We start from the raw sequence: 14,360 nt of genomic DNA on the forward strand, positions 1-14,360 counted from the left end.
ATGAGCATGCCATCACAAACTTGTCCAAAATACACCTATCATTAATTAATTTTAGTTCGGTATAATCTTTTTTTTTTAAATTAGACTATTTCTATCATTCCAAATTCTTAAAGTTATGAATCGATTACTGATTACGAAATATTTGTTTCTTTCCTTATTCAACGGATCGTAAATTTGTTTAGTTTTCTTGCTCTCACGTATATTTCCTTTATATGAGTTCACGTAGTAATGCTTCCACTGAAAGAATTTTATTTCCGTAAGGAGTTCAATTTCCAAACCTCTTTAATTCTTACAAGAACGTTTTACATACATTACAAGAAAATCGGCCTTTTATGACAACAAAAGTGGTCATGGAAAGCTGAAAAATCGTCGTTATATGAATATGGTGACGAATTTTTCTGTTGTCACGTAGTTGTCACAGATTCTATGTCACAAATGAATCCATGTGACAACCTTTTGAAAGTCGTCATAGATTCTTGTTATTTAATGACGAGGAAAAAGTCTTCACTTACGAATATCATTCTGTGACGACTTTTCTTATCATTATTTCACCTATATTTTTGTCATAGATGTAACAAAAGTCATCACAAATTTGAAATCTACAGTAACAACTTGAACTTGTCACTATCAATTCTATTATTCAGTGACAAGAATAGTCGTCACTGTGCTTTGTTTTGAAGAGCTGAAATTGATCATAACGAATATATTATTGCCATAGCATTTCCAACAAATTATAGCAAAACATTCAATTTGACAAAAGGCAAAATTAACCCAAAATGAAGCCACAAATTCACATATATGGCCATAAAATTCTATAAATTCATCAAAACAGAAGTCAACCAAAAATATTGGATCCCAAAACCCACATAATCAGTTCAAGCACTAATAGTCAATACATATCCTTCTCAAAAAACAGAGTACTAGATTTCTAAACTAAAGCATAGACTGCAGCACTAACGTCAGACTTCAACCATCTCTACCATCATATCCAACAGCCTCCTCATGATCAATATCAAGCTGGACTGCATTGAAAATAAAGCATTATATGCATTAGAATAGACTGTAGTCAGAAAATATGCTTTTACAACCTTACATTACTGAATTTGAATGAATAGTCATACAAAACAAGACTCCAACTACTGTCAACTTGATAAGAAGTAAAAGAATCGGTCAAAATAAAGTTTCAGCTAAAATAAAGAGATCATTAATTATTTCCAAACAGCTTATTTGTTAGACATATTTGCATAGCCAGCAAATTCGAAATATAAGCAACTAACAGCATAAATTGCCTAAAGTATCCTAAGAACAGGAAGCTGACATCAACTTTAGATTATAAGCAACTGAGAACCAACAAGTTTAGAACCATCCATTTATCATTTGAAATGATTCCCAAGGCATTGCATTGTGATATCAGCAGCACTCTTAATGTATCACAATCAGATTTCCAGAAAACTAAGAATTTTTTAATGAAACAGTAGTTGCAATAGAGAATGGAGACGGGGAGAACTTGTGTCTTCACCTGTATAGGAGTTTTTCATTTGCGTAACTCTTTCATTTGGGCAATCAAATCCTCATATAGCCCTCTTGTTTGAAGTTGCTGCTCTGCAAGTTCTTAATCAGCTTGGAGTAAAACTAGTTGCCTGGATAGAGCTCTTTTTTTGCATCTTCCAACAATCTAATGAAGGTATCGAGTTCACTTTCATTCACATTTAACCTCTCTCCACTATGTTCTTTCCGATTGAACCAATTCCCCCCTTCCATTGTGCAGTGCCTATGTCATTGAACATATCATTTAAATCTTTAGTATCACAACCAATTATCTATGCATTTTTGTCTAAACTAATACAAGGATTCTAAAATTTAAACACAAAATCATCGACCAAAAAAGTAGACAGCTTGGCTAATTAGTTTAGGTATCTTGGTTTGGTTTTTTGTACACAGATACTTCAAATTATTTTACAATTTGAAGTGATATTTACTTTTCAGAATTTCCAATGCATCCTGACCATGTTTCTTGTATATGCTTTCTTTTTGAGTTTGCAAATAGGGCGTAAGTGGAAGTAAGAGGACATAGAGGTGCTAATCCTATTTTTGATGAAATTGCGGTTACAATTAATCTAGCTTACACATGATCATAGACAGTGAAATGTTTATAAATGAGGGCATTTTCTTTCTTTTGTCTTTTGCCTTTGACTAATCCTATTGTCTTACATGATAGTAGTCTTGTACCACTATTATATTGTAATCTCCTGGACTTTTTTCTTTTGAGTGTGATATTCAATTTTCGTGAACCTTTTTTTTAATTCCCCTTATTTCATGTCATCATGTAAAATCAACAATGTGAAGTCCTAGGTGATCATGAAGTGGGATAGATTCAGCTACTACTTTTGGTTCTCGAGTTTGTGGTAAAAATAACTGAATTCCAATATATAACTCAACTTTGACATCTATTTCCAGGTAAAAAACTGGAACGGAAGGATTTGTGACTATTTTAAAATGTACAGAACATATTAATCTGCTTGTCTGTCAACTTTTTGCTGTCGAAATCTTTGAATATTATGGATATTTTTTAAAAACAAGATGCTTAGAGCTACAATTCAGCAAGCAATTGGCTAGTTGAGTTTTGACTGGACTATAAATAAAAGGAGAAGGGCATATACTGCTTTAGAAGTTGCTTTGGTTGATCCTCTTACTAATCAAGTTGTTAGTTCTGGGCCACTAGCCTCTTCAGAGATCGAAATTGTTGCTCTTAAGGGAGATTTCTAGGGTATCCAAGGATGTAATTGGGCATCTAAACAATTCAATAAAAATATTGTTACTGAAAAGGAAGACATACCCGTCAAAAATGAAGAATTCCCCAAGACGAAAAGGAAAAGGCCCCTTCTTGGAGGAAATATACTCTTGAATCTGAGCAGAGGCAAATGTTATGTGAAAAATATCAAGTTCAGGCATTCCAGCCTTTGGATGAAGCAATGCAAGTTCAAACTTGGGGGGAGGGGGGGGAGAGCGCAAGAATCCCTGGTACTTACAGTGGAATACGAGTAAAAGAACATTAAACCAACCTCAAGTTCCTCGAGTCCACAAACTCAAATCACCTCCAACTCCACAAAAGGATGAAAAAGCAACAATCTTTGTTGCTTTTACCAAAAAACCAAATCAAGACTGAAGCGTTCACCCCTTAAAAAAAACTCAGATTTCAAATTTCATAAAAAGCCAAAATGGACTAGCTCGTTTATTATTCTTAGCTATAAGAAATAGCACTTCCAAAGAGACCTAATGAATTTGACCAAATTTTGCCAGAACCCAAATCAAGATTCACAGCACTCTAGCCAAAAATCACTAATAAAGAATCAATTCATGAAAATCCAACAAATCTATAAGAACAGAACAAAAAGGATTCAAAACTTGCTCAAGCTTAAATCGGAGACTAACAAGATTGAACCTAAAAACTAAATCTGACAAGAAGCAGGAAGGTGCAACTAGCCATAGCAATGAAAATATGTACCATGCATTGCAAAATCGGACACAAAATATTGAAATTACCTCAAATTATGCCTTCAATCCATAACATAATAAGCTCATCCTAACCATGAAGAACTTTATAACTTTTCAATTGACTTTATAAGGTAGTAGAACTAGAACAACTTGAGTATGCTTTGAAATATCTTCGAAGACTCAAAAGGGTTCCTGGCAAACGGTAAAAATCAGCCAAGATAACTAAAATTCAGCAACTAACTAACCCAACACTATGAGCTTAAGATTCTAAACAATATCACCACGTACAAATATCTTACATAGATGACTGATAACAGCAAATAATAATATAAACCTGAGCAAGTTCACACCTTTTAGATATCTTTTTAATTTTCTAGCACAATTTGATCAAAAAAGCTTTTTCGACTTGTAAACATGGTCTATATAGCTAACTATCCAAGAAAGGCCCTTTATTAAAAAAAATCGTCAAAAAGTTGCCAAATTAGCAAAATTCCATCATCGAAAATATAACAATAATTACCACAATGACAACCGTAATATAGGAAAGGCCACAAAATAAAATATTCGAGCTATCAAAATCGTTTCTTTATCAAATTTCAACGATGACTGTACGCCAACAATATTGTAATGTGTGCAATTGCATCGCAAATGTTCATAAAAATTACAAGAATTTAAACAGAAATTCAAAAAGATGTCTAATTTTGTGCTTTGACGATAGATTATAACATTGACAACAAAATCCTGAAAATCAAATAGTCCAGATTCCAGAAGCAATGAGGGCAAGTAAAAGTAAGGAAACATAATCTGCAAAAATCCAAGCCAATTTTACAATACTTGCTGGACAGAAGCTAAAGTCTAGCAATTCCACTTGTCCGGAACTTTGGAAATTTCAGAAAGCTTGAATCTTTGTGTGGACAGCTACAAGCTTCACGCAGGAGGGAACACTGCTTTTGTGCGAGGCAGAGGAAACCCAATTGATTCAGGAAATAGAATAGCGATCATGAAATTCCATACATGCCCTTTGGAACCTACACTTTTGTACTCTGTACCCTTGTTTGGACGGTAGTTTTTGCAGAAAAATTTTTACCTAGCTTCAAGCTCTAAACTCTAGCTTTCACTCAAATTTTCAAGCCCTAATTTCTGATTTCTTGCCACCAAGCCAGTGTAATAGCCGAATTAGGGATGTTGGTGGTGCGAGCTCGATAAAGTTGCCCAAATTGATGACAATGGCAAACTTCAGTTCATGGATGGATTTGGTAGTGTGCGGTTGATATAGAGGAGTTCATTTTCTGGGAAGTGAGGAGGACAAAGAGAGAGGGAGGTGTCTGAAATTTTGGCCAAGTGTTTCAGACATAGAGTGGGTACTAATGAAGCAATCGATGTCATTTCCTTAAAATTCCTTCAGCCCGCCATGCCTCTGGAATTTTTTAGTTTGCCGCCCTTAGTTCCATACATATAAATAACACGCTTTCTTCCAATTTAGATGCAAGAAAATCACGCTTTCTTTGTCCTTATTCCTATCTCTCTCTTTTTTCTTTTTCTCATCTTTATGTAACTAACTTTTTCTATTATTTTGAGTTTTATTTTTATTTTTTTGTTCTCAGGTTGTATTAAAAAAATAGAATATGACAATTTAGTGTGTTTGTACAAAATTTTTTAAGCATTTTTAACGAATATAGGACTTTTTCTAATTTATTATACAACAAAATAGTTCAATAACTAAAAATGTTGTTAGAAATATGTTTATGATTTGAAAAAAATAAACATTCTTTTAATCAAAATCTTTTTGGTACTCATTTTATGGTGCCATCAATTATGTATGACTCACAGTCTAACAAGACTTGACATCCGGATTAGTTGATTGAACAATCAAAATAGTTTGCAAATAGATGTATGAAACGCTAAATCTATTTGGTATGAGTATCAATTCATAAATGATAAATGTGGCTACTATAATTAATAACAACCTTTTGATCATGCAAACGTTAGGATTAGATTTAATTTCGTATTCAGTTTATTGTTAAATTCTACTGTTGACTACTTTATTTTTAGATTATCCTAATTATTAATTTCAACCATGTTGTCATCAGGATAAATAGGGAATGTATGAATATTTTTTACATTTATAACAAATTATTACCTAAGTTTGGGAAAATTATAAAATATGTATACATAGTTTATTAAGATATCTTCTGTATTTTGCTAATAAAAAAAAGGCTAAATTGCAACACCATAGGGTGTTATAGTAGAATTAATAAAATTCATGTATTACAAATGGGACTAAATTGCAAAAGTTAGAGTGCCATAGTTGACTTAATGCAATTGATGAATTACATATGGGGCTAACTTGCAAAAGTAAGGGTGTAATTGTAGAATTAAAGAAATTGGTGTAATACATATAGGGCTAAATTGCAAAAGTTAAGCTAGCGCAATAGAATTAATGGAATTGTTTTTATCATATTTGGGGCTAAATCCCAAAAGTTAGAGTGGCATAGTAGAATTAATGAAAGTGATCTAGGAACAAATACTTTAGACAGTGATGACTAATTGTTGTCACTACCTCTCAACTAGTAGAGCAGCAGTGATGATATTGGAAGTTGTCACTATATGGACCACTTTAGTGATAACATTTTCCCAGGTCATCACAAAGGTAATTTCCCGCCACACCAACAGGTTGCGTGCAACCGATATCGTGATGACTAATCCTATGTTGTCACTAATGATAGGTCTATGTGAGGTCATTTGTGACGACATCAAAAATCATCACTGAATGGGTCAACTATGACAAGTTTTTGCTTGTCACTGATAATATTGTCACAAAAGACCAAATTTCTTGTAGTGATAAATAGACTCAATAGTTGTTAATAAAGAAATAAGCATTTGAGTCATTGGGTTTATAGTAGTGATAATTTCAAAAAGTGAAAGTTAAAAAACTAAATATACAAATCTAACGTTCTCTTCTTAATATAATATGAATATAGGTATATGTATTTGTTATGCGTGTGAGATAAAAAAAAGTGATTTAAAATGTGAAAAAAGTAAATCATGAAAAATGTAATATTTTTTTCCAAAAAAAAGGCAACAATCCAAGCAAGGCCAAAAATTTCACTGACGGAACGAGAAATAGTGTGAAGATCTCTGAGTGTATGTATTTGTCTTTCAGAGAGAGGGGGGTGGGGGAGGAGGAAGAGGCAAAAGGGAGTTTGGGAGGAGTCAATAAGGCTTTTTCTGTTTTAGTTATATATATTCATCTGTTACCAACTCTAATCTACCAAACTCAGCCCCACAAAGGAAGAAACTAAAAGAAGGAAAATAAACTTACAAAAAAAGCCCTCATCACCGAACTTGTTTAGTCTTTTTATTCTTACTCTATTAAACTGCTCCTTTCTATATCTTGAATTGACTTTTATTATTCTTTTTCTTTTTTGCAACCGCATATACAGAGGAGAGATGCCATTCTTATTTTTTATTAATCAACGAAATTGTGAATATACACATGATAAAATAAAAATAACAAGATGTCCTATTCCCTTTACAATCATGAAAATAGCTAAATTAAATGTAAGTAAGGGAATTCATAGCTTTGTTTAAATACATATTTGGATGACTTTGGCGATTCTGGATTCCATTGTTGAAAACCACCTGATCTATTAAGTAGCACACAATTTATTTTTCCATTCAGGCGGGGGTTGAAAATATGCAAGTAGACTGCTCGCAAAGACAAAAGGTAGAAAAAAAATGAAAGTAGAAAGCTAGCAAAGACAAAAATAATTTACCATAAAGCTACCATTATTTCAATCCAAATTAGCTCATCAATTAATCTGCACTCTTTCTTAACTTCGACTAAAGCCTTTCAATAAGCTAATGTTCAAATGTATTAAAGATACTGGACATGGATTCGTCAATGATCTCATGTTGTTATCTACATTATCAAGATGAGACAATAGACATGTCTCCGTGACAAAATGGCACTTCTCGTAAGGAAATTAACACCACTTCTTTAGTTGTGTCCATGGTTAAGAGCTTCAAAAGACGTATCATTCCATGGTGGTCCATAAAATTAAGAGTTTTTCTAACCCGTTGGGCACCATCAACACAACTAAAATTCACATAATCTGTAATGTATATGTACTTACTAATAATTAATACCTTTCTTTGCATTTATATACTTTCCTAAATTGGCTTTACATTTTCAAAAATCCAACACATAAAATACATTTATTGGGTAGATACACATTAGATAGAACCTAAAATAAATAATGATTAATAGCAAAATAAATATTGATTTTTCATCAGTACCACCGTATCATAAGCAAAATAATTGAGTTGTGAAAAGTCATCAGTAAAGAGATGTAGTAATGTCAGGAAAAGTTAGTTTTTTTAAGAACAAAGCAAATTTAAACTTGAAAGACACAACTGAATCTAACTGTTCAAATCTTTCTTTTACGACAATTATTTTTGAATCTTCACTGCGTCTTCATCGAAACTATTTTTCCAGATCCCTTGGGCCATAAATGTTGTAAACAATCTTCATTTTCTTGAATCAATCGGCATTTTCATAAACCAATTGGGTCCTCAATCTGATTTCATATATGCTGTTTGCATGCAGATAGATTTCTCTGACTGCATATTTATCAGGACCCATTTGATTTTGTAGATTTTCATGATATCATCTGTCTAGGTAGGGTTCATATGCCCATGACCAAGCTATTTCACTAAATATAATGTTAACCAACTGTAGACAATGAAATTTTAATTAAATTCTAAAAATTACCATTGGTCTATAAATCATTTTTATGGCTTATTTTTATCCAATTGGATATTGCCATATGTCATGTACACTTGAAAAATTTGGTTATTAAATAGCCAATTATATTTTGCCATGTGTCACGTGGAGGTGTTCCAAATCAATTCAAATTGCAGGGATATCTCCACCAACCAAATCGTATCATGTCACATGTCTATATGACCTGACAGAATTTTGGATAGATATCTAAATATTTATTTCTTATTGAAGAGATAATATTTGGAGTCGTTTAGTCCACATATATTTCTTATATACTACAGTAGGTTGTCCAATCAAATGGCGCCATGTCACGTGTCCCTACAAGTTTGGCCAATCAAAAAATTAGTTATTGGTATTATCTCTTTTCAAAATGAAGAAATAATATTTAACTGGCACAGTCCTAATATGACTGCATGTCTTGCAAGACAAGTAGAGTGGTATACATGTTTTCAACCTCTACCTTATACCACAACTATAAATAGGGGTCTTTCTACCAAGTCGACACACAGAGATACACCAAGAGGCATCTCATATGTTCAAGTATCGAAACTCCACACTACAAGAGTCCTGATCTTCAAGTTCTCTGAGTCTCCCATATATCAAGACTTGAGTCTTCAAATATCTTCCAAGTCCTTCAAATCTTCCATATTAAGATTTGAGGGAGTCGGTGGTTGATCCAAAAGCAAGTTGTGAAGCCCTTGGATTGGCGTTTGAGGAGAAGAATTGAAGAAAACTCTCTAGAAGTTCGAGAAACTCCCAGAGATTGTACTTACAATTATTCTAAATTTATATATTACATATTTGTCGTGCATATTTCTTATTTTTACAGACTTGAAATTTTATCGCGTACAAATTTTTGGCACGCCCAGTGGGACCATCTCTTCTTTTCGAATATTCAACTACATATATCGCCGATAGCACCAAAGACCAACAAAACCATGATTGCATGTTCCAAGGCAACTGATGCTAAGCCTGTTCAGGAAGCTACACATGTTGCCACTAATACCTGCGCTATTGGTCCTGTGACAAGGAGTATGACGAGAGCCTCCACCCAAAGTAGCATGAAAGCTCCATCGGCGTCAAATCCCGTCTTTGGTTCAACATCACCAATGAGCTATTCTTCCACAGTGGGGATCAAAGACATTCCTGTCTCGATTGAGAAGGCTCTTGCCATGTTCGAACTTGGATTCGAATCCAAATTTTTGAAGTATGATGATGATTCATCAAGCACCAGATCAGCTTCTTCCCATGAAACTCTTCAATCAAAATTTTTTATTGAAGATCCCGCTGTCTCTTCTGCTGCAATGCCTGCTATGATGACAAATACTTTAAGTCTCAAAACATAAGTTTCGAACATGTCCAAGATGATGGACACCATGATGAAACACATCAAGGACCAAGATGCTCTTATCGCTCAACTGCTCACCCAGAAAGATCACGTTCCTGAAGGAAGTCAGGTGAACCCTAAGGAGCACCAAGAGGGTGAAATTCTCTCCTCTAAAGGCAAGGACAAGATAAAAGAAGTATATGTGACCGCCGAGGGAACTATCCCTGTAGAACAACTGAAAGAACTTGTTAAAGAAGTGATTAAAGATAAAAATGAGGGTGGTTCAAAGTCAAACTTTACCTACTGCAAACCTTACACTGCTAGAATTGACAATCTAGTAATGCCTGCTGGATATCAACCACCTAAGTTTCAACAGTTCGGTGGAAAAGGTAGTCCAAAATAACATGTGACCCATTTCATCGAGACCTGCAATAATCCTGAAACTTATGGTGATCTGCTAGTCAATCAGTTTGTTCGATCCTTGAAGGGCAATGCATTTGATTAGTACACTGATCTCACACCGGGGTCCATTGACAGGTGGGAACAGTTTGAGCAAGACTTCTTGAATCGCTTCTACGGCACTAGAAGAACCGTTAGTATGTTAGAATTGACTAACACTCGTCAATGGAAGGATGAACCTGTGGTAAACTACATCGATAGGTGGAAAAGTTTGAGTCTTAACTGCAAAGACAGACTATCTGAACCCTCTGCCATAGAAATGTGCATTCGAGGAATGCATTGGAGCTTAAGTTACATTCTATAAGGCATACGTCCAAACACATTTGAAGAATTAGCTACTCGTACTCATGACATGGAATTAAGTATCACTGCCAACGCAACTGACGGGCTTCCTGTTCAAGTTCCGCGAGTACAACCGCATCGTCAAGGCAATGAAAGACAAGAAAATAAAAAAGGGGGCAAACTTCCTTCAAGACTCGGTAGTAAGGAGTCTATGGCCATAAACACTGCTCCCATGAAAATTGCTACCAAATTGAGCAGAAAGGTCACTAAGTTGTTAGATTCCTCCCAAAATAGGTCAGTAAGAAGACCTAGTCTAAAAGAGATGCAAGAAAAGGAATATCCCTTTCTTGAATCTGATTTACAGGGGATGTTTGATGATCTTTTCAAGGAGAAACTTCTTGAACTTCCCGACATGAAGCCCTCAGAGGAAGCCGGTCAAGTCAATGATCCAAATTATTGCTGTTATCATCGCTTGATTGGTCATCCTCTCACCAAATGCTTTGTCTTTAAAGACAAAATTATGGAATTGACCCGTCAAGAAAAAATCCTTCTCGAGGAGGATAAAGTATCAGCAAACCAAACAACAATAATGTTTGGGTCTGTGTGTTGTCCGATAGAAGTTTTATCCACATCAAGCAGTGCTTTGTCTAAGAAGCTTGAAAAATCCTGAATTGAAGACGTTATTGAAGATGACAACAAAGGATGGACTTTAGTCACTCGAAAGAGGACTTGCAAGCCAAAAATAAAGAAGTACATCTTTTCAAAAAGCATTCGTTCGACAAAGCCTAAAGTGACAATGAAACAACGAAATGCAACAAAGAAACAAAAAGGAGTGGCCACAACACCAATTCGTTCAGATTTTCAGCTCTTTCAAGAGATTCGACAGCCCGTGACACTGAGAGAATTTATAACTAAGGGTATTTAAGTGGCGATGTTGATAATTCCACTTCTTGTAATGTCGTCACAGTTGAAAATTCTCAAGTCACACAAATTGGCATTGAATTTGAGAAAAAACTCAAAATCGATGATAAATCACTAGTGGATTGTGCAACGATTATCATTTTTGATGATGACGATTTAACTGTTGAGTTCAAAACCCACAATCGACCTTTGTTTGTTAGTGCGTATGTCCGAGAACAGAAGATGAATCGGATACTCATTGATGGGGGATTTGCTGTCAATATCATGTCCGTACGTGCTATAAAAGAACTAGAAATCTCAAGCGATAAACTCTCCCAGATCCGCCTCATGATCCAAGGATTTAACCAAGGGGGGCAAAGAGCAATTGGCCTCATAAGGCTTGAATTGCTTATTGGCGAGTTGTCTTTAAGTGCATTATTTCATATTATTGATGCTAAAACCTCTTATAACATGCTCTTGGAAAGACCCTGGATTCACAAGAATGAAATTATACCGTCTACTCTGTATCAATGTTTCAAATATTATCGAGACGGTATAGTTAAGAAAGTTGCTGCCGATGATAAACCTTTCACTGAGGCCGAGACTCACTTTGCCGATGCCAAATTTTATCTTCAAAAAGAAGCAAAAAGAAAATAATCAGTAAAGGAAAAAAAGTCAAGATTCCAAAGTACCCATTTTATGTTATATTCCAAAATAAAAGAGAAAAGAAGGTCAGTTTTCTTTTATCAGAAATGGCGCATTAAATGTTCCTGTGATGCCCCCACTTCTCCCAAGGGCAAACCCAAGGGTATCCGCGGAACTCCTGCTCAACTCTCGCCAGGACTCGAGACAAATCGATTCAAACTTAACAATATATAACAATTAATACTAGTCTAATAAGGAAAAGTCGCTTCCATAATCGAATATCCAAGTCTTACACCACGAGTTCAAAATACATTAGTTACCCAATTCTTACATCAGGATCCAAAAGATACATCAATTTCCAAAATATACAACAGCCAAAATGTCTAGTCATTACATTTGAAACCCTAATACAAAAGTATATTCAAAGGGTTCCACCGAGTTTCACTCCATCCATTCCTGTTAAGGAAAACAAATCTACGGGGTGAGCAATTGCTCATGAGGCCAAGAAAACACACATGCAAGCACGTTGTCCAAGTAATAATCCCAATATTCAAGTAGAACAATAATATTCAAGTAAATTACAATTCGATCGAGAAAAGTAAATAGAAATAATTCAAGGATATGGGAGCTCTCAGGAGCTATTTTCCGCTTGCTTCGCCACGACTCGATCCGATACCCCCTTGTGATGACACTCCATCATCCGGGTGGGTATTATATCCTTAGAAACTTCACTTGTTATTTCCTCCAGCCAACATTCCACCCTCTCGGATCCGAAACCAAACACGCACGAAAAAGGAGATACTCATCGAGTATGCCGAACGAGATCTCAAAAAGATCAAGTTGTATTTTGTTATTCTTTTGGTTTATCAAGCTTCCCGACCAAATCCATACCGGCTCGAGTTGCGAGATTGGCTAAGAGAATTGGGCGTCCCCATAAGTCGAGGAGATTCACTCCACCCGACAACACGACACGCACGACATGCACGATAACATGATGTACACACGAAAATGAGTATATTCTAGTAGACGAGATTCACTCAAATCGACTTTAAAAACCAAGTTATTGCAAGTAAAGTTCAAGTAAAGGAGAGTGAGTGTGATAAAGTACACACGACAAGTCATGCACTTGACACTCACCAATTAAAAAGTAATTGAGCGAGTAAAGTCTTTAGTTGTCCCCTCCGGGATTCTCTTCAACACTCTCTTGAGTATCTAAAGCAATTAATAAGCATTTTCACTCATAATCACGCATTAATCAAGAAAGGAATTACACTCATCTAGACTAGTCAATATCTCAAACCAAGAACCTTAGCCACTCAAAATAAAGGTTCAAAAGTGAGGTTTTATTAACATAAGAAAAACTGATTTCCTTCATGAAATCGAGTTTAAAGCGACCAATTATCATCAAGAAAGAATAACGAGTTCTCAAAATTTTATTTTCTAAGAAATCGGCAAATTTCAGCTTTGCGCGTCAAATTTAGAAAAATCAGATCTTGCATTAAGTAGATCTAAAATTGGAAAACTTGGTACCGTTGGAAACTACTTCCAAAGTACTAAAAGTTCCTAGAATACACTTTCCCATGATTCCAAACGGAAGGTATTCAAAAATTGGCTCAAAGTTGCTGTTTAAAGCTTGCTAGACAATTTCGGGGTTGGTTTTTCGCCAACTTTGAAAATTTGGTAAAATTCACAGAATTTGAACTAGTCTTTCAAATTTGAAACTCAATTAGAGTTGCATTCAAAGTTTCAAACAAAACAAGCGGAACAAGAATTGGAGTTTTGAGCACCAAGTTATAGTAGCTCAAAGTTGCTGAAAAATTAAGACGGTTGGGCAATTTCCAGATTTAAGTTACAAATTTTGGGACTTTGTTTGAGTATCGAAACGGACTCGGAATGGTACCAAAATTAGCACTATTATACTAACCTATAAAGGCTATTCCACTGTGAAATTTCATAGAAAAATACGCATGGAAAGTCGGTTAATAAAACCGCTAAAATCCCAAGAAGTTCCAAGGTAAATCTGCCTTGGACTTCCGTTTTTCTGTTTTCAAGCATTTGGCCAAGGAAATTCCCTCAACATGGTTCATTGGTGTAGACAAGGTCTAATAAACATTCCAAGATAGGTTTGGTAGGTGATTAACACCAAGAATCTCGAATTAACAAGTCTCAATCAAGTTTAGTAATAATTCCGCCCAAAAGGAGGGTTTTCCTTCAAGAAGTCAGTTTCAAAATTCTGCCACAAATCACTCAATTCAGCTCGGAATTGGATGTGATTAGTGGCGTTGGAAAACACATTCATAAAGATACAATTTCTCAGAAGAAATCATTTTGAAAATCTGTCCACAACTAGTCCACATGGGAGCCTCAAGTTGTAGTTCATGTTCTGTCTTCCAGGGAACTAATGAAACAGGGCAGCCAAGTTCAAATGGTAGGTTCGGATTACTCATGTGGAATCAGGATGTGCAT

General features: G+C 35.1%; 1 long non-coding RNA gene across 3 annotated transcripts; it reads right to left on the minus strand.

The window, feature by feature from the left end:
* Positions 1–766: 766 nt before the first annotated feature.
* On the minus strand, positions 767–4,836 carry LOC113783462. Of its 3 annotated transcripts, XR_003469911.1 has the most exons (5): positions 4,330–4,836; positions 3,544–3,687; positions 2,837–2,907; positions 1,520–1,771; positions 767–1,022 (listed from the first exon to the last, which is right to left on the minus strand). It is a non-coding gene; the product is annotated as an uncharacterized LOC113783462 (long non-coding RNA). The 3 variants fall into 3 exon arrangements; XR_003469910.1 differs by having other exon boundaries at positions 3,544–4,836; XR_003469909.1 differs by lacking the exons at positions 3,544–3,687; positions 4,330–4,836 and having other exon boundaries at positions 2,837–2,980.
* Positions 4,837–14,360: the final 9,524 nt, after the last annotated feature.

This window comes from Coffea eugenioides, chromosome 9, assembly GCF_003713205.1.
Source record: "Coffea eugenioides isolate CCC68of chromosome 9, Ceug_1.0, whole genome shotgun sequence".
NCBI classification, from domain to species: domain Eukaryota; kingdom Viridiplantae; phylum Streptophyta; class Magnoliopsida; order Gentianales; family Rubiaceae; genus Coffea; species Coffea eugenioides.